Genomic DNA, 23,895 nt, shown 5'->3' with positions numbered 1-23,895 from the left:
TGTGAGTCAAAAATGTGTGATCTACATCATTAATATTCATGAGGTAGGTTGGATTATGACTAGGGCTTCCTCTTTTATGGTTTTTTTAAAAACATTTCCGTCTGGATTTATCCCTATTTGAATTTTTGCCCATCTTATTTGTATTTATCCATATTAACTTTATGTTTTGAGAATAAATGCAGCCGTAAAATGGTATATTTCCACATTTATTGAACTCATACATGGATTCCTGTTACGTTTTAGCAAATTAAGCAGCTACGTATAAGAAAACACTACACTCAGAGGTACATTTCAGCATTATACTGCAAATACATGTTAACATATGCCTGCACTTCAGGAAAGCTCATGCTGTTTTTAACTCCCCATGCCGTCTATCTGCTCAGCTGCTGCCTGGAATTCATCACAGACCCCATGGTGAGTCTCTCAAGGATCAAACACAGAAGTGCTGCAGAACGAATAGCATGTGCCAGCTGCGGTCTAGCATTGAAGTGGCGTTCCGAGTAGTTGGCACTTGGTACAGTAATCCATGGACGGTTCCTGGTAACTCCACCCCCCTGCGGTCAGTAGGAGGTTCTGGGAAGCAAACACGGAGAAGCAGGGCCGGACTGGGAATAGAAACCGGCCCTGGCAAACTGCTCCGCCGGCCGCCCCTGGGGTTAGGGGGAGTGCAGCCGAGGAATTTGCGAGGGCCAATTTCGGACGATTTTGTTACAGGGGGCCAATATTGCCAACTCCAGTAACAAAAACAGCCCCCCAGGGGCCCAAAACCAGCCCCCACCCTAGCGGCCTACCGGGGAAACGCCCGGTGCCCGCTATAGCCAGTCCGGCTCTGCGCAGAAAGGTGTAGGATTGATATTTGTGGCACCTTGCAATGGGGTTTAGATTGAAATGAAGCTTGCCATGGAAGTGAAATTAGGGTTTTTTGATGGCGGTGGTGTGAATGCCTGGATGATGTACAGTCTAGTGTGGGGATGTCGCTTTAAAACTAGGACAACATGAACATTTCCAATGCACTAGTGCCTTACCTGCCAATGTAGCCTGACTGCTGCCATGACCTGGTGCATCAAGAGATGTGGTTTGTGGCACAGTAGTGGTGGTGGAGGTCTGGAATAATGCGGATTCTGGCATGACCAAGGGGCTTATACACCAAATAATATGGATTCTTGCATGATGGTGGGGCTTTTGATGCGGGGGATATGGATCCTAACTTGTCAGTGGTACTTTGCATCTGTAGCAATATGTATTCTGGGATAGTAATGTTTGCTGTTCATCCTTTGTGAGAGTGACCACTGGCATCATGGCAAGATCTGAAACCTAGTGGCTGCCACTGATGGGTGAGGCCTCTAGAATCCTTGCACCCTGCTACACAACCTGGGCACACTGAGAATCTCATGTGTACTGCAATCTGCCTCCAGTCACACTGAGGACAATCAGTGATCACTCCTGGCAGGATGGCATGTTGAGATGCCCTCTCTTAAACAGAAAAAACACTTCAGGATTCAAGCAAGCCGGGCTGAAGATGGCTGTAATGCCAGAAACCGATACTCGGAAGCTTGTTTCCGGTCCAGGGAAGGCATGGCTTGGCAGTTCGGGCTGGACTGTTCCTATGAGGCACAGGGTCAGACTGATGTGCATATAGCCATGTCTGAACTGGAGTGGCAGAGTGGGCTAAAGAACAGTGATGGGTCAAACCCAGATCTCTTGACTGGGTGTGAGTGTTTGATTGGTTCAGATGCTCCGTCCATCATCACCCCCTTTTGTACAACTCTCTTAAACAGCAGCAGGTTCTGTAGTCTGGCATGATTGGCATGGTGTAATTAACAGCATTATTGGCTCCTTACTAGCAGAGGGACAGGGATTGACTTTATTTTTTTTATTTTTTATTAACTATCGTTTTTCATAGCACGAATATGACCTTTGCGGGTACAATAGATCGAAGACAAATAGAAGCAATAATATCAAAAGTCAAAAACAATAAAGGACAAGTCATCACCCCTGATAAGGGAGGAATCAAAAGAACGTCAGGAGCAACAGATCAAACTGAATATCCAAGTGCTTACTGTTGTATTGTATATTGTGCCAGAGCATAATATATGCTCTGGCACATAATTTGAAACTGATGGCATATGAATCGTCGTGAGCATTTACACATTGCTTCAGACAGGCATTTAAGTTGCCTGCTTTTCATATGTTTTGAATCAGGCACACACATGATTTAATAACATGATTTTACATTTTATTTTTAAAAAATGAACAAAATATTGAACATGTCACTTTTGTTTACATCATGATGAATAACAGTATGCCATTTTTTACCATAAGAAGACTTGATAGTAAATATATTAACCGGAATTTAATATTATTAAATAACATGAAGACAATAAATAACACAGTAACAACTTATTCAAAAATATGATATTGCTTAACACTGACATGATATGTTAGTTAGCAGTGAGCAGTGGAAGTTCAATCACTGAAAATACTTTGTAGGTGAAAAAAAAGAAACTAATTTACTCTCCTTTGTATGATTTTGATCTAACATGCACAGCAATTGTTGCCGAATCTCGTTTGCCCATGACTGAATGCCTGTGACTGAATATGCCTGTGACTGAATGCCTGTGACTGAATATGCCTGTGACTGAATGAATGCATGCATGCAACCCAAGAGTCCATTTGTGTCATCCAGCACTTTCTTCTAGGAGATCTGTATTCAGGGTCAGACTGGGACAGAAAATAGGCCCGGGCACCAACATAACATTGGCCCCCATTAGTGAATTAATAATCTAAAAATCTGATCAACGTTTGCGATGTATGGGAGACTGCCTGGATTTGAGCTTGCAATGTTTGTTAGTTTTATTATCAGGGAAATCAAGGCCCACATGCATCATTGTAGGAATTGCGATTCCTAAATTGTGAAAATTAAGGAATCGCAATTTAGGAATTGCAAATTCCTATGCATCAAGAAATCGCAAACGTTTTTGCGATTTCTTAATTTTCCTTATTTGCGATTCCTTAATTGCGAATCGCAATTAAGGAATCGCTTTACGTTGATTCCTATGGGCCTATAGGCCCATAGGAATCAATGGGAAGGCATTCTCATTTTGCGAATTCACAATTAAGGAATCGCAAAATGAGAATGCAATTTCAAGGGTGCAGGGGGGGTCCAAAGGATCCCCCCCTGCACCCCTGAAATTTCATGTAAGTACATTTTACACACACACATGTCCCAAGGGCATGTGTGTGTGTAAAATATAAGTTTCAAAAATTCACTTTTGTGCATTTTTGAAACTTTTTGCAAATTACCATGAAGGTTTACTTCATGGTAATTTTTCCCTTCATAATTGCGAATTCGCAATTTAAAAAAAATCATGCATAGCATTTAAGAAATCGCAAAATTTGCGATTTCTAAAATGCTATCGCAATTCCAGAAATCGCAAAAAATTGCTATTTCTTAAATTGCAAAACTTGAAAAAAAAATGATGCATCCCAAAAAAGGTTTTTGCATTCGCAAACGGCCGAATTTTGCGATTCACACCGTTTGCGAATGCAAAAACGCTTGATACATGTGGCCCCTAAAGTAAAATGTGCCCAGCATATCATAGAGCGAGTTAAAAAAGAGGTAAACAACTGGCCAACACACTGACCTGTCAGACCAGCCCATGAAGCATTGCCTGATTGCCCAATAGGCCAGTCTGACCCAATCTGTCTGTAAAGATCTTTTTGATTCACTCATCTTACTAGTAATTTTTCTGCCTTTCTCCATCTTTATTGACCCTGACTTAGCATGACTTGTTTCCACTCTCTTAAATCCTGTTGTCTGACCAGGCAAAGGGGTCAACAAAAACAACAAGCCTCCATGAACCCATCCCACCCAGCTCCAGGCTTCACTACATTGGCTTCCGGGATGGAAAATAATATAGCCTTATAGCCCGCCGTAGAGGGCTATACCGGCTATTAAAGGCCCTCTCCAGCGTTAAAGGCCCGAGCCGAAGGCGAGGGCCTTTAACAAGGGAGAGGGACTTTAATAGCCGGTATAGCCCAGCTACTAAGGGCTATAAGGCTATTAGAACATTCTGTTGAGGAAAATTGAATTTTGCCTTGTCATGTGTGCCTACGTGTCCCCCATCCTATATTATATGTGCATGATCGATATGCATGTATTCCCCTATGACCGAATAAAGACGCAATTATAGTTGTGTCCAACGTTAGTACGCCAGTTTCCAGTTCTCGTGAAAGCAACGTGAATTAGGCTTCCAGGCCTATGTTGCCAACGTTTTACACTATGCACGTTAATTCAGCAAAATGTCCCCGTTTCTAGGCCTCATGAGGGCCCGGACACCAGATTCAAGCTCCAGTCTCCTGAACCTGCTCCGAGGAGCGATGCAGCCCCCACCTGCATCCCTGACCCTTCACTTACTTCCTGCCGCGCAGCGCGGTGCCCGGCCTGGCTCTGCCTGCCTGTCTGCCAAGAATATGTTATGCCCACAGTTATCAGTTCAGCTCCTCGTCTTCGCATTCCTAAGCTAACGAACCGCATAAACATCTTCAGCTATAGTCTAGTCTTCCTGTCTCCATGCAAGTGAATTACTGAATTAAATCCATAGAAGATTCATAGCACATGCAATACATGTAGAATATATGCATGCACCAGCCTTAGTGTCAAGTAGCCTTTCCCCTGACGACTTTTAGATTCTATCAACATGTTCTCCAAACACCAGATACCAGATATGCTATAGGTACATGTCGTCCTGACATTCCAGACTTTCGTCTCCTCTTCTAGTGCAGAAGTCAGAGCCCCCAGTTCTCCCCACATACACGTCATAGCCCGTTTGCGCGCACCACTAGGTTAAAGGTCCCAGCTGCTCAGGTAGCCCCCTCCATGTATCCACCCATCTCATGACACTTCTGTGACGTTCTCATCACATGTCTACGTGCACGCCCTGTGCACGCCCTCTTTTCACGCCCATGTGTTCTTATCTTACGCTTGTCACTTGTTACGCCTACTGTATGTAATGTAATTGTGATGTTTTAGTATATATAGCTTGTACTGTTAATGAGACGTTGCAGCTGCCTTCTATGCCATTCTATTTCAGGCTGTCCCGATCCTGTCCCTTCCCTTATGCCCGATTAAAGCCTGTTAACCTCAGATTCCTCGGATCCTGCCTCTTATTTATTGAGCTATCTGTTTTCTTTAATGTATTCAAAAATAGTACCGGTAATTATTTATTTATTTACCACATAATGGCGCCCGAACAGGGACCTACCTCTTCCCCACGCGCCGGCGATGTAACGCAGGCCCCCTGACCCTTCTACAGCCGTGACGGAACTCTACCGTGCACGTGCAGATATTTCTGCTTCAAGTCTCCCTCAGGCCCACGGAGGAGACGGAGACTGCGGTCCGGCATCCAGACGAGGCGGTGTGGAAGGCGGTTCGTCCCGACCAGAGCCCAAGCCAAGAGAACAAGGTCCGAGGTATCCGGAGGCCCACCTGTAACCGAAGCCCGAAGTTCGAAGCGCGTAGCAGTAACCAGACGTCGTAGCAGTCCAGTCCAGTCCGAGGCTTTCAGTTTCTGCTTCCCGGTGAGTACCGTTGCGGGGGAAGTATCTAGACAGGTGCATTAGTTTGTTCCTGGTCCGATGGGTTTGGGTACACAGATCCAGTCCGAAGTATTCACCTAGGTGGATACGGTAAGACGTGTCTCTTTATGAGACCGGTATGTTCTGTACTGTTTTAGCAGTGCATCTAGTTTCTGTACTGTTTCTAGCAGTACATCCAGTATTTCTGTTAAGTCTGTTCTCGAGAAAATACAAGTATTATGTTTTCAATGTATCAGGTAATAATTCTGTTCGAACTGTTATTCATGTATTTTTATGTCGTGGTATGAGTGATTTGTTTGCCATTTCATTACTGTGTTTATTTGTGTATTGTGTTAAAGTCTAAGTATAAGTTCAAGCTGCCTCTGTTCTCGAAATTACGTCAGATCAAGACTAGAAAAGGGTTACTCGAAGAAGCAGTTCCTGTCCCTCCTAGGGACAGTCCTGGTCATTTTATGTATCACAAGCATGGCTTAGATGCCATATTATATCTAGACTTATGGGTGGATTACACCAAACATCTTGAAGAGGAATATAGATGGCCTGTATCAGGTACATGGGATGCCGAGTGCATCATGCGAGTAGAAGAAGCATTATGGAAAAAGAAAGCCAGACAGTCCCAGAAAGACGCCATCGAGTTATGGCGCAAAGAATCTCACAGGAGATCCGAGAAAGAATTCAGAAAAGCAGAATTAAGTAGGGAATCCTCAGAAAAAGCCCAAGAAAGGGAACTTCTAGAAGAAGGTGAACGAGTTAGAGCAGAACAGTCCGACAGACAGAGAAATGCCCTTATTAAGGGTATGTATCCTCTTCTTGCCGAGGGCTTGCCGAAGGCAACCCCGGAAGCATCCTGTAATTTACCGCCACCCTTGGTCCCGACTACGCTACGTCACAAACCGACTGCAGCTGAAATATTTCTCTCGTCCTATTTGGACGATACAGTCCCAGAATATGCAAATCCTATTCCGCCTGCTCAACCTCAGCATCCTGTTAATAATGTAATTCCTGTTCCTCCAGCCGTTGGTCCCGGGAACCCTGTCCATGTGCCAGTACCCCCGGACCAGTCTACGTCACGAGTTTTGCCAGTCACTTTACCAGCACATTCAGCATTAATAGACGATTCTAGTTCAGGAGGAGCGACGGGAGGTGCTCCTATCACCCCGCCTCAAGTAAAACGAATGACGCTGAGAGAAGCAGCGTTACAGCGTACGCCAAAGGTGACTACATACGCGGATCTCAAGCGACACCTTACTGACTGTATATATGATACAGTTCCAGGTGAAGATCACATGATCTTGTATTCAGTACGTTTAAGACGAGTTGCCAACTTTTTGGCCACCCTGCCTGACATGAAGGAACATCTAGACAGAATATATCATTTTATCCGTACAGGGGAGCATCCAGAAAGTATTCACGAAGCTATGGCATACAGAAAGGTCGAGATTCAAAGTATGATTCTGCAATTTATGATTAACTGTTTAATAAGAGAACAAGATTATCCTGATAAAGACAAAGACGAGATGAAAGCCCTGACTAGGTGGAGTGACAATATAGCCGAGGGAAAACACAAGACGCAAGGTAGTATAGAAAGTATGTACAGGAAAATTCGTAAAGAAATTCTACGTATACACGAGAAAGAGAAAGCAAATAGAGCAACCGAGAAAGAGAATGACTCTTCCAGTGAAGAGGTAGACAGCGAGAATCCCGACAGAATAGCGTATGTAGGTAGAACTAGACTTTCCGACAGACATTCACGCCTAGATTACAAGAAAGTTTTTCCTCCTCCAGTACCAGAACAGTGTTCTCTGGAACAAGTATTCCAGGCTACAGATAAGATTCTGAAATTACGAATAGGTTATAGTGAGCCTAGTACTATGCATGAACAAGAACTAGCCCGATCAGCAGTCCGATGGACTAGTGACTCCGCCACGTTTCCAGACGAAATAGTGGCCCAAACGTTTCTGAAACTGCCCCCAGCTGAGCAGCGACTGGTGGGTATGTATATGATCCAGCACCTCATCACACTGTATGAGGATCAGCATTCTGATCCAGGTCCTTTGTATGATGTCCTGAACGAGTTACTCCTAAACAGATGGAAAGGTCTAGGTACCGATTTAATTAATGTCATTCTAGAACAACGTCACAAATACAGAACGTTCCTGAATCCGCACTTTGTTCCTGTTCCACCCCCAGTCAGGAAGTCATTCTACATAGACAGACAGAATCCGTTACGAGAAGTGCATCCAGTTAAGGGAACGGGGGGTGACCTAGAACGAGTATTTGTTTACACCCCTATTACGAAAATAGAACTCTTGGAAATGAAAAAGTTAATACCCTGTCACGACAAAGATCCAGCAGGGTTCCACCGTGAATTAAAAGACATGCTCCGTATGGGAGAATACACGTATCCTGATATCATTAAAATGTTAAAGGTCCTGTTGCCTGCGGGCATATATGAAAAACTTAAAGAAAAAGAATGGGAGGTGGGAGAGAAAAAGATAGATTGGACCGCATTAGAGACTGAAGATAACACACGAATTCCAGGTACCGGTCTTGGGGAAAAAGCTAAAGCATTGCCCGAATTGTTAATACAAGTCTTGCCAAGATTACTAGCCACGAAAAAGGAAGACTGGGATGCTATCTCAGCCTGTAAACAGAAACCAGATGAAGACACTAGTGATTTCTATTCTAGATTTGAGAAATGTTTCATTATAAATAGCTGTCTGAAAACAAGTAGTGAGTCATATCCACATCTTTTTGTTACCAAACTAGTCGAGAATTCAAGTCCACAAGTTAAAAATCGAGTCCTGAAAGTCGAGAGTACGTGGCAAGCTAATACTCCGTCACAAATGCTTCAGATGCTCCAGTACCACCAGAACAGAATCAGGGAAGAGCAAGAACACGAAAGGAGACGTATGAAAGACACGAAAATGAAAGTATTAGTTGCACAGTCTGTTCCCCAAGACAGTCAGAAGAGGGGTCCGAGTCAAACCAGTCATCCCGCAGCTCCCGTTAAAGGGACCTGCAATTATTGTAAACAGTCAGGTCATTATATAAATGAATGTGCAGTTCTGAAACATAACATAGCTACAGGTAAGACGAAAGAGAGACCACGTCCGCCTAGACAAGAACAAGTTCTGCAAAATCCGCAAGCACCGCAGAACGCACAACAGACAGTTACAGTACCGCAGCCTATAGCTGCCACACAGCACGTTACACAACAGATGTACCAGTATGCACAGTCAGATTATCCAGAATATCAGCAGTATTCATGAAACAGCCTAGAGAGGGAGGTTGGCTTGCCTCTCATCGAGATTCCTGTAGATCAAGAGGGTCCCTATGTACACAGTCAAGTATTAGGGAAAGACAGAAAGTTTCTGATTGATACAGGGGCAAGTAGGACTACCATCAGTCATGACGAGGTTCCAGGGGCTCCACTCTCAGGCTCTAGAAATGTTTCCCTTGGATTTTCAGGAAAGCCTATTGTTAATGAAATATCGAAACCAGTTTCTCTAGAAGTTGGTCCATTGTCCCGAACTACAGACTTGTTACTCACGAAATCTTGTCCAGAAAATTTATTAGGTATTAAAACCCTGAAAGAATTAGGAGCAGTTATCTGCTGCTCCCCAGAAGGAGTCAGATTGTTCCTACGAGATTTTAAAGGTCATTATGTATTACGTGATTTTGATCCAAGATTATTGAATGTACCACAGCATTTATGGGCGCAAGGTCCAACTGATGTAGGTTGTATGCACATTACACCCTATCGTGTCACTCTGAAACAAGGTGTTGTATTACCACGAATCCGACAGTACAAATTGCCACCTGAGGCTGTAGCAGCCTTATCCAAAATTATTGACGAACTTATTGCTCAAGGAGTGGTTGTAGAAACTGACTCCAATGTATGTAATTCTCCTATCATTCCGATTCTGAAACGTACTGACCCAAATGCACCTCCAGTTTATCGATTAGTGATTGACCTTCGAGAACTCAATAAATGTACCCAGTGGTGCCCGATATTTGTTCCCTATTGACAGCCATTGATTCCGAAGCTACGTTCTTTACTGTTATCGATCTCAAGAATGCATTTTTTAGTGTTCCCATTCATCCAGACAGCCAGTTTTTTTTCGGTTTCTGTTTAAATGGAAGAAGCTATAAATTCACACGAGCTCCTCAAGGTTTCACAGAAAGTCCTAGTATTTATAGTCAGGCACTTAAGAGACAACTAGACAATATTCACATGCCAACTGACACTGCCCTGATCCAGTATGTCGATGATCTATTGATCACAGCCCGTTCTGAACGTGACTGCGAACGTGCGTCACTTACAGTCCTGTATTTCCTGGCCGAGATGGGGCATAAGGTGTCCCCTTCGAAACTGCAATTCTGTGTCCAGCAAGTGGTATACCTTGGACACTTGCTGTCCAAGAGGGGTAGGCAGTTGACACCAGACCGTATCCAGTTAATAGCACATCTTCCACAGCCCAAGACTCAGAAGGAGGTACGAGCTTTTATCGGCCTCACTTCTTACTGCAGACAATGGATTCCTCAGTACGCATATCTAGCCAAGCCACTGATACAGTTAACGACACAGGAGGCAGCCACATCGACTGTCCTCCCTTGGACCCAAGAACATACACTTGTTTTCAATGAGTTAAAGAAAGCCTTATGCCAAGCACCTGTTCTAGCAACACCGAACTACAGTAAGCCTTTTACACTTTTTGTTACTGAACGCGAAGGTACTGCATTATCTGTTCTCACACAAGATCAAGCAGGACAGTACAAGCCCTGTGCTTATTTTTCTAGCACATTAGATCCAGTGGCCCAGGCTTTGCCTGCGTGCCTCAAGTCAGTTGCAGCCACAGCACTAGCTATCAGACAGAGTGATTCCATAGTGTTAGGACACTCCCTGACAGTACAAGTTCCACACTCCGTGGAAGTTCTTTTAAACCGAACACAGACTCAGCACTTGACAATTGCACGTTTAACAGGTTATGAACTGACACTGTTCCAGCAACACATAGAAATCAGATGCTGCAACATTTTAAATCCTGCTACACTGTTACCCTCAGTTACTTCAAATCCTGCCACACATGACTGTGTGGAAGTTGTTAACTCCATGACAAAGCCAAGACAAGACTTGACAGACATTGCATTACCTGATCCCGACCTGACACTCTATGTGGATGGTTCATGTATGAGAACAAGTACAGGAGAACTAGTAGCCGCGTATGCAGTGACTACTGAAACTGAAGTTATAGAAACACATTGTATTGACACCCTGTCTGCTCAAGCAGCAGAGCTCGTCGCTCTGACCCAAGCCTGTATACGAGCCAAGAATCTGAAAGTAAACATATACACGGATTCACGTTATGCATTCGGAGTCGTACACGACTTCGGAGTACTCTGGCAAGAAAGAGGTTTCATGACCTCTCATGGAACCAAGATTCAGCATGGCCCCCTCATTCATGCTCTGTTAGATGCAATACATTTACCGACAGCTATCGCTATCATGAAGTGCAAGGCACATACGAAAGTTACTGACATCATTTCCCAGGGTAACGATCTAGCAGATCGAACAGCCAAGCTTACAGCTCAGACTCCAGACATTCCAGTTAACACGACACAGACAGACATTCCAGTTCAGACAACTTGTATGACAGTTAAGGACCCTACACAAGATGTACTAGATATCCAGTCACATGCTACTCCCGATGAAATCAAGAAATGGTCTGAACAAGGAGGGGTCCTGACAGATCAGGGATGGTTGACGAAGGGAAAAGCCACATGGTTTCTCCCCGACTCTATGGTTCAAGTCATTATTAACACCGCACATAGTCCTGCACATTTAGGAGAAAAAGCCATGTTAGACAGTATCTGCCCAGACACTGAATCTAAACTTCCCCTGTTAGAGAAAACTCCGCAGTAGGAGTATAAAGAAAAATTAAGGTCTAGTAAGTCAGCCAGTTTAATTGTCTAAGTCCCTCTCGGGTGAAGCGGTTAGACAGGTTCCTGACATGTATGAGATAGACCTATATAGTGAGAGAGTTAGTCGAAACTCTAAGAGAATCCGTTATCAAAAGAATCTCCGAAGTAGATGTATTATTACTCTAGTATTTATGACATTTCTGAGTTTTATGGTTTCAGGCATAAGTTATGTTTTATATATATATTTTCCTCCTACTGTTTCACATGTACATATGTTTTCTAATGTTACAGCAGAGCACACTTTTAGTGAACTGCCTCCTCACGAGTTATCCTATCGTCTTGCCATGCGCAACAATTCTTTTATCCGTATGTTACACTATTCACACCAAACTAGCAATGCCACTAATTGTTGGGTGTGTGGTCGACTCCCTCCTTTCCAGACACCGAAGGGAGTACTGCCACTCTTTCCCTATCCGTTTTCACACAATGGTTCGTGTGGAGCATGGTCCACGTTAACGTCATCCTCAAATGATATGTCCCTTCTGAATAGAACATGTTTCCCAGACAAGGAGGGTCTTTCCCATAGAACAGAGTTAGATCTAGAAAATGAAGTATATGATCTAGGTAATTATTCCTCGAATTTCATGGTTCTGAATGTTCAGTCCGAGACTACTCCAGATTTGCCTGCTATTTCAGTTCTACCAGTTAAAGGCGAATTATGTGTCAGAAAGAATGGTTCTGTACATCTAGGACATAGTGATTGTACTACTGTGGTCGAGTATAGTGACAGTGGGAAATCTACTTTCAAAGCCTCACGTCATTCGTATTTTGTATGTGGTCAGACCGCATATGTACGTCTGCCCCTTGATTGGGATGGAACATGTTATATTGCCTTCCTACTGCCACCAGTTTTTCTAGCCCCATCCGATTATCACAGAAACACACATCTAGTACACGTTAGACATAGAAGGGAGATCGAGTCCCCAATTGTCGATCAAACTGAAACTGCCTTAGAACAATATCAAGATTTCAATAAAGGTTTCTTTTTCTTCATAGGTCCCGTCCAGAATAGTAAGCTAATACGTAGGCTAACCAGAACCCTTGAAGCAGTAGTGAATGAGACTACTTCCGCTCTAGGTAACTTAACCGAGGAACAATCTGCTATGAGATTTGTCGTGCTCCAAAATCGTCTCGTCCTTGACGTCATACTGGCCGATAGGGGCGGAGCTTGTAAAATCATCGGATCCAGTTGCTGCATTTTCATTCCTAATAACGCACCGTCTGTTTATTCAGCTATAACGAGACTTCATAAAATTGCCCATCAGTTACACCAGAATCCAGGCACCTGGACATGGTCCGGTTGGCTCTGGAGTATAATATCTGCCTGGGGATGGAAAGTATTGTCATTCCTGGGTATAGCAGTAATGATCGTATTCAGTTGCTGTCTCTGTTTACAATGTGGCCCTGCGATTTGCGGCTTGTGTGCTACATCCTGTATTCCTAGTCCAAAGTCTTGTTCCAAGCAAACTCGAGATGAGCAAATGATGCTATATGAAATAATAGCTGGTATCATGAATATTGATGTTTCCTGATGGAAACGTAGGGCACAAGGAGGGAATGAGGAAAATTGAATTTTGCCTTGTCATGTGTGCCTACGTGTCCCCCATCCTATATTATATGTGCATGATCGATATGCATGTATTCCCCTATGACCGAATAAAGACGCAATTATAGTTGTGTCCAACGTTAGTACGCCAGTTTCCAGTTCTCGTGAAAGCAACGTGAATTAGGCTTCCAGGCCTATGTTGCCAACGTTTTACACTATGCACGTTAATTCAGCAAAATGTCCCCGTTTCTAGGCCTCATGAGGGCCCGGACACCAGATTCAAGCTCCAGTCTCCTGAACCTGCTCCGAGGAGCGATGCAGCCCCCACCGGCATCCCTGACCCTTCACTTACTTCCTGCCGCGCAGCGCGGTGCCCGGCCTGGCTCTGCCTGCCTTTCTGCCAAGAATATGTTATGCCCACAGTTATCAGTTCAGCTCCTCGTCTTCGCATTCCTAAGCTAACGAACCGCATAAACATCTTCAGCTATAGTCTAGTCTTCCTGTCTCCATGCAAGTGAATTACTGAATTAAATCCATAGAAGATTCATAGCACACGCAATACATGTAGAATATATGCATGCACCAGCCTTAGTGTCAAGTAGCCTTTCCCCTGACGACTTTTAGATTCTATCAACATGTTCTCCAAACACCTGATACCAGATATGCTATAGGTACATGTCGTCCTGACATTCCAGACTTTCGTCTCCTCTTCTAGTGCAGAAGTCAGAGCCCCCAGTTCTCCCCACATACACGTCATAGCCCGTTTGCGCGCACCACTAGGTTAAAGGTCCCAGCTGCTCATGTAGCCCCCTCCATGTATCCACCCATCTCATGACACTTCTGTGACGTTCTCATCACATGTCTACGTGCACGCCCTGTGCACGCCCTCTTTTCACGCCCATGTGTTCTTATCTTACGCTTGTCACTTGTTACGCCTACTGTATGTAATGTAATTGTGATGTTTTAGTATATATAGCTTGTACTGTTAATGAGACGTTGCAGCTGCCTTCTATGCCATTCTATTTCAGGCTGTCCCGATCCTGTCCCTTCCCTTATGCCTGATTAAAGCCTGTTAACCTCAGATTCCTCGGATCCTGCCTCTTATTTATTGAGCTATCTGTTTTCTTTAATGTATTCAAAAATAGTACCGGTAATTATTTATTTATTTACCACACTGTCACTAGAGGACAGAATGTTCTAACAAAAAAAACAAAGCCTTTTGGGAGCGTGAGGGGATTGGAATACCCTCAGGTTTCCTGAAGCCTTTGTTCACAGCCAGAGCTGTGAACAAAGAAGCATTGGAATGTTGGAGCTCCAGGCTCATACCAGCCATTATAAGCCCAGAGCACTCCATTGTTTTCATTGGAGCTCCCAACATTCCAATGTTCTAATACAGTTTAAAGCCCTGGTTCTTGTTTTTATGGCTTTCCATAAGATTGGAGCAGCTTATCTTAGGGATAGATTTTAACCTTATCTTCCTCAGCTCTCCTTTGAGCTCTTCATCCAGACTTCTGATTATTACCTCTAAGGTGCCACTTTCTTGGAAAGGTGGAAGATCTTTTCATGCAGTTGCTTTACAGCTATGGAACAGCCTTCCTTTTCCCATCAGACAGAGTCCAGACCTTCTTACCTTCAGGAAGAGTCTTAAAACATGGATCTTCCAGCTATGAGCCCCTTAGCAGTGGTTTGCTTTGCTCTATGTTACGTGGCCTATGTTTTTTTCCAGCACTAGGCCACTCCAGGGAGTAGTTGTGTGCTTTGTAATAATGAGCTAACATAACATGAAATATATAGAAAGTGATGTTATGAACATCCTTATTGGTTGCTTAATTTGTGCCCTGGTGGCTGGTGATGTGCATCAGCACTCATGGGACTTCTTTTTCGTTTTTAGTGTTTGACCCTAAGAAACAAATATAAGGAAATAGTGATGAATGGAGCCTGAAGACATGTAATCATTTCGCACTGAGAGTTTATACCCTGACCGCGACATCTAGAGCCCCTCAAATTGTTCTAATATTGTATTTTTATTAGTCTACTGTTTTCTCTCCTTACCCTTTTCTAAATATAATTCAAAACAACAAATTCAGAGTGATCTTTTAATTCAATTAATCAGTTCACAACCTACTTCAATAACAAATAATGATAATAATAAAACAATTATGCAATCAAATGAACCTACATTTATCCCGTTGTTACCATTAAAAAACTGTTGAATATATTTTAAAACAAACATGTGAGATCCTGAAAAAATAAAATGAGTTTTCAAATATTATTCAAAGAAATAAATCAGTGTTGTATTACAGATATCTGATATGAAAAGATTAGGTCTATCTGATTTTGTTAAAAAAAAGTTTTAGGGCACAATCCTTGCACAAGGTCATGATTTACCCAGAATCACAGGAGCAAAGGGTGGGTTTGACTGCCGGTTCTAGTCACACATCAACACTGGTGTTTCTAGTTTAAACCGGAAGTGATAGCATCTTGTTTCCTTTTTACGTTCTTCCTACCATACACCTCATGCAGTGTCTGTTGTGTTATCTATTGTTAGACTATAGTGGGCTTATAGGCCACCAATGGGTTACCATTGGTTGACTTTATTGTCACTCTCCTTTGCTTGCCTCTTCTTCATCAGCTTGTGGGGGCTACACTTCATCTTGTGTCTTTGTCCCTCCCTCGGCTCCTGGTTGTTTCAGGTGTCCTTTCACTGCTCACTTTACAGGTACTACTTTTTTATTTTTGTTTCAACACACCATGAGACTGCATGTGCTGTTCAGTTGTCTCCAATTTTTTCTCCAAACAATATTCACAGGCATTGTATAGAGACAGTGAGCGAATCACATGTGCTGTTCCATTGTACAGCTGTTATAGCCTACATGTCATATCTGGGCCCATGTTCAAGGATACACCCCTAGATATCGTACCCAAGACTACATTGAGGCTCAATGTATAGCAACAGTGCCCAAGTGTAACCAGCACATGTCCAATGCGTTCTGAGTCCCCTGTATATGATGACAAATTGAGAGAACCTCCAATTGGTTAGATGGTTAGATCAAGTAAAGTGCTATGATACCCTCACGGGTCTGGTTCGTGCTCTATAAAATAAAATAAATAGAACACAGGAAGGCTGGAAAGAGCGGGAACAATGACTCAGCAGCACAAGCAGAAAGCGAGTAGGGTGATCTTATGGGGTACGTGTGTGTGGGGAGACCACCTATTGTGGGAAACAGAGAAACCAAACCTAAGCAGATGATAGGCGGTTGGATTAGTGCGGAGGTGAGGTGCATAGTGAGGCATTAGCCAAATCAGTTGCTTCACGTAGGAAGTGCTTTCTCACGTGTCAGTTCCTGGAACTGGGAGAGCATGGTGTCCCGGGGAGCCACTATGGACCATTTGCATAAGCCACGGGCCTCTTCATAGTGCAGGGTGTTGCTCTCTGCCTCTCCCCAGCGAAGGAGCACCTGGTGCCATTGTTGGATTGATGGGGGTTGTGTGGCTCTTACTACCTAAAGAGTATCCTTCATGATCTCACAACACTTACTGTGATGAGAAGAAGTGCCCATCACACTTAGACACCACCCCAATAGAGGTGGGAAAGGACGAAATTACTTTTTAAAATATAACCCTCACATACTCTATTAGTGTCATGCTTTATAGTGTTTACTCTTAAGCTGTGCAATGTTACATTGAACCAAAGAACACCTGATTACACCCGCCTGTCACCTTGGCCACCTATACACCGATGACAAGCAAAAAAGTGTCCCTCGTTAGTTGTATCTCATATACAGCAATCAAGGGCAAGTTAAAAACAGTACCATATTCGCTAATACTTAAAGTACCTAATACATATCCACGAAATATAAATTTGAAGGGTCACACAAACACCAAGAATGACCGAAGAATGTGTTTGTGTGACACTTTTTTGTTTGTCAACTGTACTTACCCTGTCCCTATCTTTGTAATAGTAGGGTTCCTCCCTCCTTGTTTTCCACCTATACACCGATTCAAAGCAGGGCATTTTGCACGCCTGTTTTATAGGTACCATGTGAACATCCAAATAGCCTTCTGGAAATAGATCCTTGAAAATCTACATTCAGCATGTTGTATATAGCGGGTGCTGGCCTGTGCAGGTTAGAGTAGTAGGGGTTATCATCACAGTAGACTGTATGTGAGGCTAAGAGGAGTGTGTGGCTCCGCCACTATATCTTGTGCCAGCAATACCTGTACCGCTATTGATAATTTCAACATCAAAAGCAATGACACAACAAGGCTCCTCTTGACACCACAAGGCCAATATTGATTCACCAGCCTGTGCTTCTTGAAAGCCAGGTTTACATTGCACCCCCACCAACCTACCAATTTGAAAAACCCCCAACATGCTCTAGGTTGATTAAAAAACCCTCAGCATCACTGCAGGCAGATGTCAATACTTAAAAATTCTTATCCTGCAAAAAGTTCATTCAGATCCATCTCTCAGACAGCAAAATTTTCTCTCAAGCGACAGTTCGTGTTGGCCGGTGCTTCTAGGAGCAGTACTTCCCTTTACGTTGCAAGGATATTCAGATCCATGTCATAGACAGCAGGGAGATCCCAGAGTTTACACAGATCTTACAGGCTCAGGACTCAAACATTAGAAATGTCCATAGGATGTACCAGACACAGGAAAACCGTTACTCTATCCCTCGCCACCAGCCGACTGACCTACGGAAATGCTCTTTACATCGGAACTACCTCCCATCTCCGCAGGCGACTACAGACAGTACAGAACATACCAGCAAGACTCATCCCGACCTTCCCAAACGGACCAGCATCACCCTGCACTTCAGAAGACTCGAGTGGGCACACTATACAAATACTGATAGATAGATCGATTGATTGTTTGATTGATTGATTGGCACCTGTGCTGAGGTGTCAGACTCCAGAGCGTCTCTACAGGTTGTAAAGGCCTTCAAGTTTATGACTCAAACAGCTGAACATTCAGATGCAAAAAATGACAAATCATTACTTAAAATTAATACAACTGACAAGTGACTAACATAGCAATATCTGTAAAATACCTTACCACTCAAAATATTATTAGTATCCTCTCTGGCACCTCAAAACAGATATGGACTAAAGAACTTTAGTCCCATTTGCCCACACTCAAAGGAACACATTGCTAAGACAATGAGTACAAATATTTTTTTATCTTCCCCAACTTTAAATCCTCAACAGAGGATGCTGAAATTGTATATTGCCATCTGGTTGCAGTGAAAGTTTCCTTATTATAGTATACAACGTGTATAGCCTTCACAAACGAATCTATTGGTTCAATTGCACCTCACCTTTTTTAACAAATATATTTGCAATTGGAATACCATCTTGTGTTGAATTGTTTTCCCTCTGAGAAGCATTATTCAGAATTTGTATCATTGTCTTTGAATTTAGCAAACCTTACTGACATTTGTAAGGTGAGTTCTCTACTGGTATAAGAAGAATGGTCAGACACAGACCCCAGACACCCAAGCAACCACTGAGTTTGTCCTGCCTTACTCATAAAGCTGTCTTTCACATAGACAGGATCTCTGAGGCTCAGGCATTTGATATCAGAACTGTAGCTCAGGCTATGAAGATCTTAGAGGCATTTAGAGGATGACAGAACAATATCTAGGTCTCCAGGTTAACAGGTTCACATTTTAGATATCAAAATAGTGCCTCTGGCTGCAGAAATATTACTTGCACACAGATAGTTCTCACAGGCTTATACATTGGACAGAAAAAATATCTCTCAGTCTATAAAGGACTACCACCCCAATAGAAAAAGAAAGGTCCACCCACCACATGGGCAATGGAAAAAGGACTTCACCACTAGAGGACCTACTCCAAGGATCTGTCATATGTAACATACAGGGTGGCCATCTTGGACTGACTCGCTCAATATGATCTAATACCCAATCAACATAAAAAGATCCATCATTTCAATTTTCTATAATCTTACAAATAGAGAGCTAGACCATTCTATCCTAGCTCCTCTTCAAGGCCACAAGGCATACTACCCCTCATACTTTCTGATCATTTCACTCCCTCTCAAAAACATCAATGTCACAGGGCATACTACCTCTCATACTCTCCGACCCTTTCCCCCTCTCTCAAAAAGCTACACCTACACTATGGAACTCACGGGCCTGCACAGCTTCTCCATTAAATACCCACCTAACCTTACAAAAAAAGCAGCCAAAGGCTGCAAACATAGGCTATTAAAGTCACACCCAGAAATCCCAATCTCTGACCCTTACTTCTCAAACAACAATAGGCATATAACGAATGACATCGTCTTCTATACCAAAAGAAGGGCCCAATGGCGGAAAGCATTTCTCACCCTCTTTTCAAATGCATCCACTAAGGAAACAGCACATGGTCTTACATTATCCATCATTCCCTCCCCATTCTACAAAGCGGCAGCTACAATTACTATATATCATAATGGGATCATCCTCATGCAAGCATCAGACAATAACTTAATTCTACTGGATAACATCTTTCCGCTTATCAAGGAGAAGGCTGTAAGACCCCATCCCACCTCCCCAACAAACCACTCTCCCAGCTCTCTGCCCTACTCCCTACCTGACTCCCCATCAAGACATTCCCTCAGTATCCCATTGTGCATATGCACCCACCCCTGACCCAATCGACACCCCATTGAATGACATGCATCTCCCCAAGTCCTACTCCTCCCCCAGGACCACCTTAACTTCTACTGTGCCTATCGCTCCTGACACCTGTATCTCCTCGCATCCAGCCTTCCCACATGCCCCCTCACCCCCACCACTACTCAACCACACCCTATCTCACCCTCTATATAACACACCCATCCCCACTTCCTTCTCCATCCCCAGTAACTCCATTACAAATTCTGCTCCAATCTCCCCCTACACCCTTACATCTGATCTGCCCATGTTCTCAGCCTCTCTCTCCCCCTTACTATGAATCTCACCGTCCCTCCTCCTGTAGCGCACGTCATTACCCCCTCACGTCCACTCTCTACTTTCCCGCTTTCCACTGATTACCACACTGAAAAACTGCCATAAAACGGACTTGATCACTTCTCGCCCCAGGACCCCCCACAAGTAACAACCCTTCCCCACCCAACTATAGTCCAGGCTATGAATACAATAACTCCGACACCTGACCCTAGACTCAATGAGATATTACTATCTCTACAACAAGTCAAAGAAGACTTCCAAACTCTTCATGACCTGATCCTGCAACAACCCAAGCCACACGCGAAACTCTTCCATCAGCCACGGGCTAGCTCCCCGATACAGAAGCTCTCCAGATGGAAAACAGTACCTTACCCCATTGCCTTATCCCACCCAATCAGAAGAAAAAACCCTTCATCATCGAAAGATCTATCTTTCCTACTCCACCCTTACGAGCTCCTGACTCCACCCTCTAATTCTGCATACATGGACAACACACAGAGATTATCCTTTATCCAATCTATCCCTTCCAACGCCACTAGAGCTACAAGACACATCCCCAGAGGTATTGTTGAAAAAAACCTCAAGAGAGTACCCATCTTACATAACCCCAACACTACTCCTGCCAAGGCCCAGCTAAAATGTATCCTACTAAACTGTAGGTCGGCCATATGATATGCCGCCGATATAGCTGACCTCATACTAACTAATGAACCTGAACTCATAATTTGACAGGAAACTTGGCTAAATGAATCATCCACGTCCATCCTAGGCATACTAGTTCCCCCAAACTATCACATCACAAGACTAAATAGAATTGATAAAACAGGTGATGGTATTGCCTGAATACATCGGAACTGCCTCTCTGTGAACCGCTCCAACTCCCCGGCTCCTTCTTCCTGTGAATACCAATGTCTAGATATCACTAACAATAACAAGCCAATATGCTCAATACATTCATTTTACCATCCACCAGGAAACAACATTTCCTTCCTTGAACACATAATGGATATCCTAGCCACAATTGTCAGACAACAGAACATTCAGATATTCCTGGGGGATTCCAACCTCCACTGGAATGACTCTGACCACCCTGAGGTCAATAGCCTCAAAGCATTCCTATCCGACCTTAACTTGTCCCAAATTTGTGACAGCCCCACCAATGAAAAATGCTCAACCCTCGATCTAATAATTTCCAAAGCAGATTCCACCCAGCTGGAATCGATCCTCCCCTGTGACTGGTCTGACCATCACATCATCACTTTCCAGATCAATGAAGCAGTTAAACTACTCTCTGTCCAACCCACGAGAACGAAAATCTGGAAGAGGAAACTGAAAAATATCAATACTGTCTCACTCGCAACTGCTACTCCTATCTTCATGCCCCCACCTGATGGATTAAATGATGTACATGATCTGACTAGTCATTACTTCCACTCTATGGACATGGCATTAGACAATCTAGCTCCCCTACAATTGAAAAGAGTCGCCACAAAAGACTCAAACCCCTGGTATGATGGTAGGCTAGATGAAAACAGAAGATCAATATGACCAATTGAATGACAATGGAGAGCAGCACCATCCTATAATCACCTCAAATTACTAAGAAGCATGAGAAACTTCTATTACAGAAAAATTAGACGATCAAAAGCTGACTTCATCAGTAAACAATTAGACCATGCCTAGAATCATCCCAAAAGATTATACAAAAGAATCAAATCTTAATCTAATGGTGTCTCCCACTCCTCCCAAGTTAATCGAGAAACACTCCCCAGTTGCGAGGAATTTCCTTCCTTTTTCACAACGAAGACAGAAAACATAAAGACAGACCTAATTTACGATCTATTATCCCATACCGACCCACACATGATCTCCTCGATGACCCCGCTTATGACCCCGCTTAGTTGTTCTGCAAAGCTCAACTTCAAAAACAACGCCTCCTGGGCCTCCTTCAACGTCTACAGCGAAGACACTATCCTAAAAACGCTCACAGGCTTGAATCCCTCTAATCACTTCACAGACCCTCTCCCAGCAACCCCCCCTTAACCCCTTCGCTGCTAGGCCTTTTCCCCCTCCTGTGCTAAGGCTTTTTTTGGTGTTTTGGGCTAGTGCGCGCTTAGGCCCTTGTAACTTTTTGACCACATAAGGGATCCGCGCCAAATTTGCGTCCTTTTCTTCCAACATCATGGGGATTCTAAAGGCGCCCAGGGTTTGTGGATTCCCTTGGAGGGGTCCCAGAAATTAACCAAAATATAGTGTTTTGTTTGTTTTTTTCAGAAAAATGGGAAAAACGGGCTGCAAATGAAAGCCTCTGGCTTTTTCCCTGAAAATGGTATCAAAAAAGGGTTTGTGGGGCTGAATTCTCCATTTTCTCAGCTTTTAGGGAATGACAGTGTTTTGTCAGAGAACCGACATTTTTCACTCAGTTTTGGCATTTTTCTGGGACATAGCCTATTTTTGCTATTTTTAGAGCTTTCCACCTCCTTCCAGTTAATGGTAGAAATGAGTTTGAAAGCAATAATGGATCCTGGAAAGCTTTACAATTTCGAAAAATAGACAGAATTCTGAATTCAGAAAGGGGTCATTTGTCTAAATCCATGAAGGTTTCGTTATAGAACCTAACAGTTAGATATTGGAATATTTGAAAATTTGTTGAAAACAACAGCCGTTTGTCTCAACGTTTTCACCTATAACTTTCTCTAATTTTGACAGCTTTTGGAAAGCAATATACCGTTACATCCGTTAGACCTTCCTGGTTGTGGGGATATATGGGACTTGTAGTTTCACCAAGAACCCGACGAACCCAGATCCAAAAACTGAGCAGCAACTTGGAATGGTATTTTTTCATTTACTGGGTATAGTGCACTTTGTCTTGGAAAATGTACACATGGAATAATCTGTATGAAAGACACCTATGTATGTATGAATTGGGTACAAATTATAGAGTTCAGAAGCAGTATATAATTGCACATTTTCAAAGTTGGGAATACTCATACTAGCATGAGAATTATTGGTCATTTTTCATAAAGTTTTTTTTTCTACACAATATCTTTCATTCAAAGGGAGAAATGCAAGAAAGCTCAATTGGTAATAACAGTTGATTTACAAATCTGAATTACCCAAAGTGTCCCGATAAAAACGGTACCTCACTTGTGTGGGTCGGCCTTGTGCCTGCGACAGGAAACGGCACAAAATGCAACGTGGTCACACCTAAATTTTGCAGTTACAAATTGACCCTTTTTTGGCAAAGTGCCTACCTGTACTTTTTGCACCCTAGTTCTTCCGGCACCTAGGGAAACCTAGCAAACCTATACATTTTTGAAAACTAGACACCCAGGGCAATTCAGGATGGGGTGACTCGTCTGCCTACCCCCAGGTTTTGTTACCCAGAATCCCTTGCAAACATAAAAATTTGACCAAAAAAACACATTTTCCTCACATTTCTGTGGTGGAAAGTTCTGGAATCTGCGTGGATCAACAAATTTCCACCCACCCAGCGTGCCCCCAGGTCTCCCGAAAAAAATGGTACCTCACTTGCGTGGGTAGGCATAGTGGCTGCGACATGAAACAGCGCAAAACGCAGCATGGTCGCACCTCAATTTCCCAGTGAAATTTAGCACGATTCGGACAAAAAGACTACCTTTTGTTTTTGCGCCGTAGCTCTGCCAGCACCTAGGGAAACCTAGCAACCCTATACATTTTAGAAAACTAGACACCCAGGGAAATTCAGGATGGGGTGACTCGTCTGCCTACCCCCAGGTTTTGTTACCCAGAATCCCTTTCAAACATAAAAATTTGACCAAAAAAACA

At 43.3% G+C, this 23,895-nt stretch overlaps 1 long non-coding RNA gene across 1 annotated transcript in view; it reads left to right on the top strand.

Moving 5' to 3' along the window:
- The window catches only part of LOC144826350 (uncharacterized), a 613,456-nt gene that overhangs the window by 273,969 nt on the left and 315,592 nt on the right, over positions 1 to 23,895 (top strand). The gene's annotated exons all lie outside the window — the stretch shown is intronic.

This window comes from Lissotriton helveticus, chromosome 3_2 (assembly GCF_964261635.1).
Source record: "Lissotriton helveticus chromosome 3_2, aLisHel1.1, whole genome shotgun sequence".
NCBI lineage: Eukaryota > Metazoa > Chordata > Amphibia > Caudata > Salamandridae > Lissotriton > Lissotriton helveticus.
The sequence above is the reverse complement of the archived record's forward strand: the minus strand, read 5'-3'. Positions and strand labels throughout refer to the sequence as shown.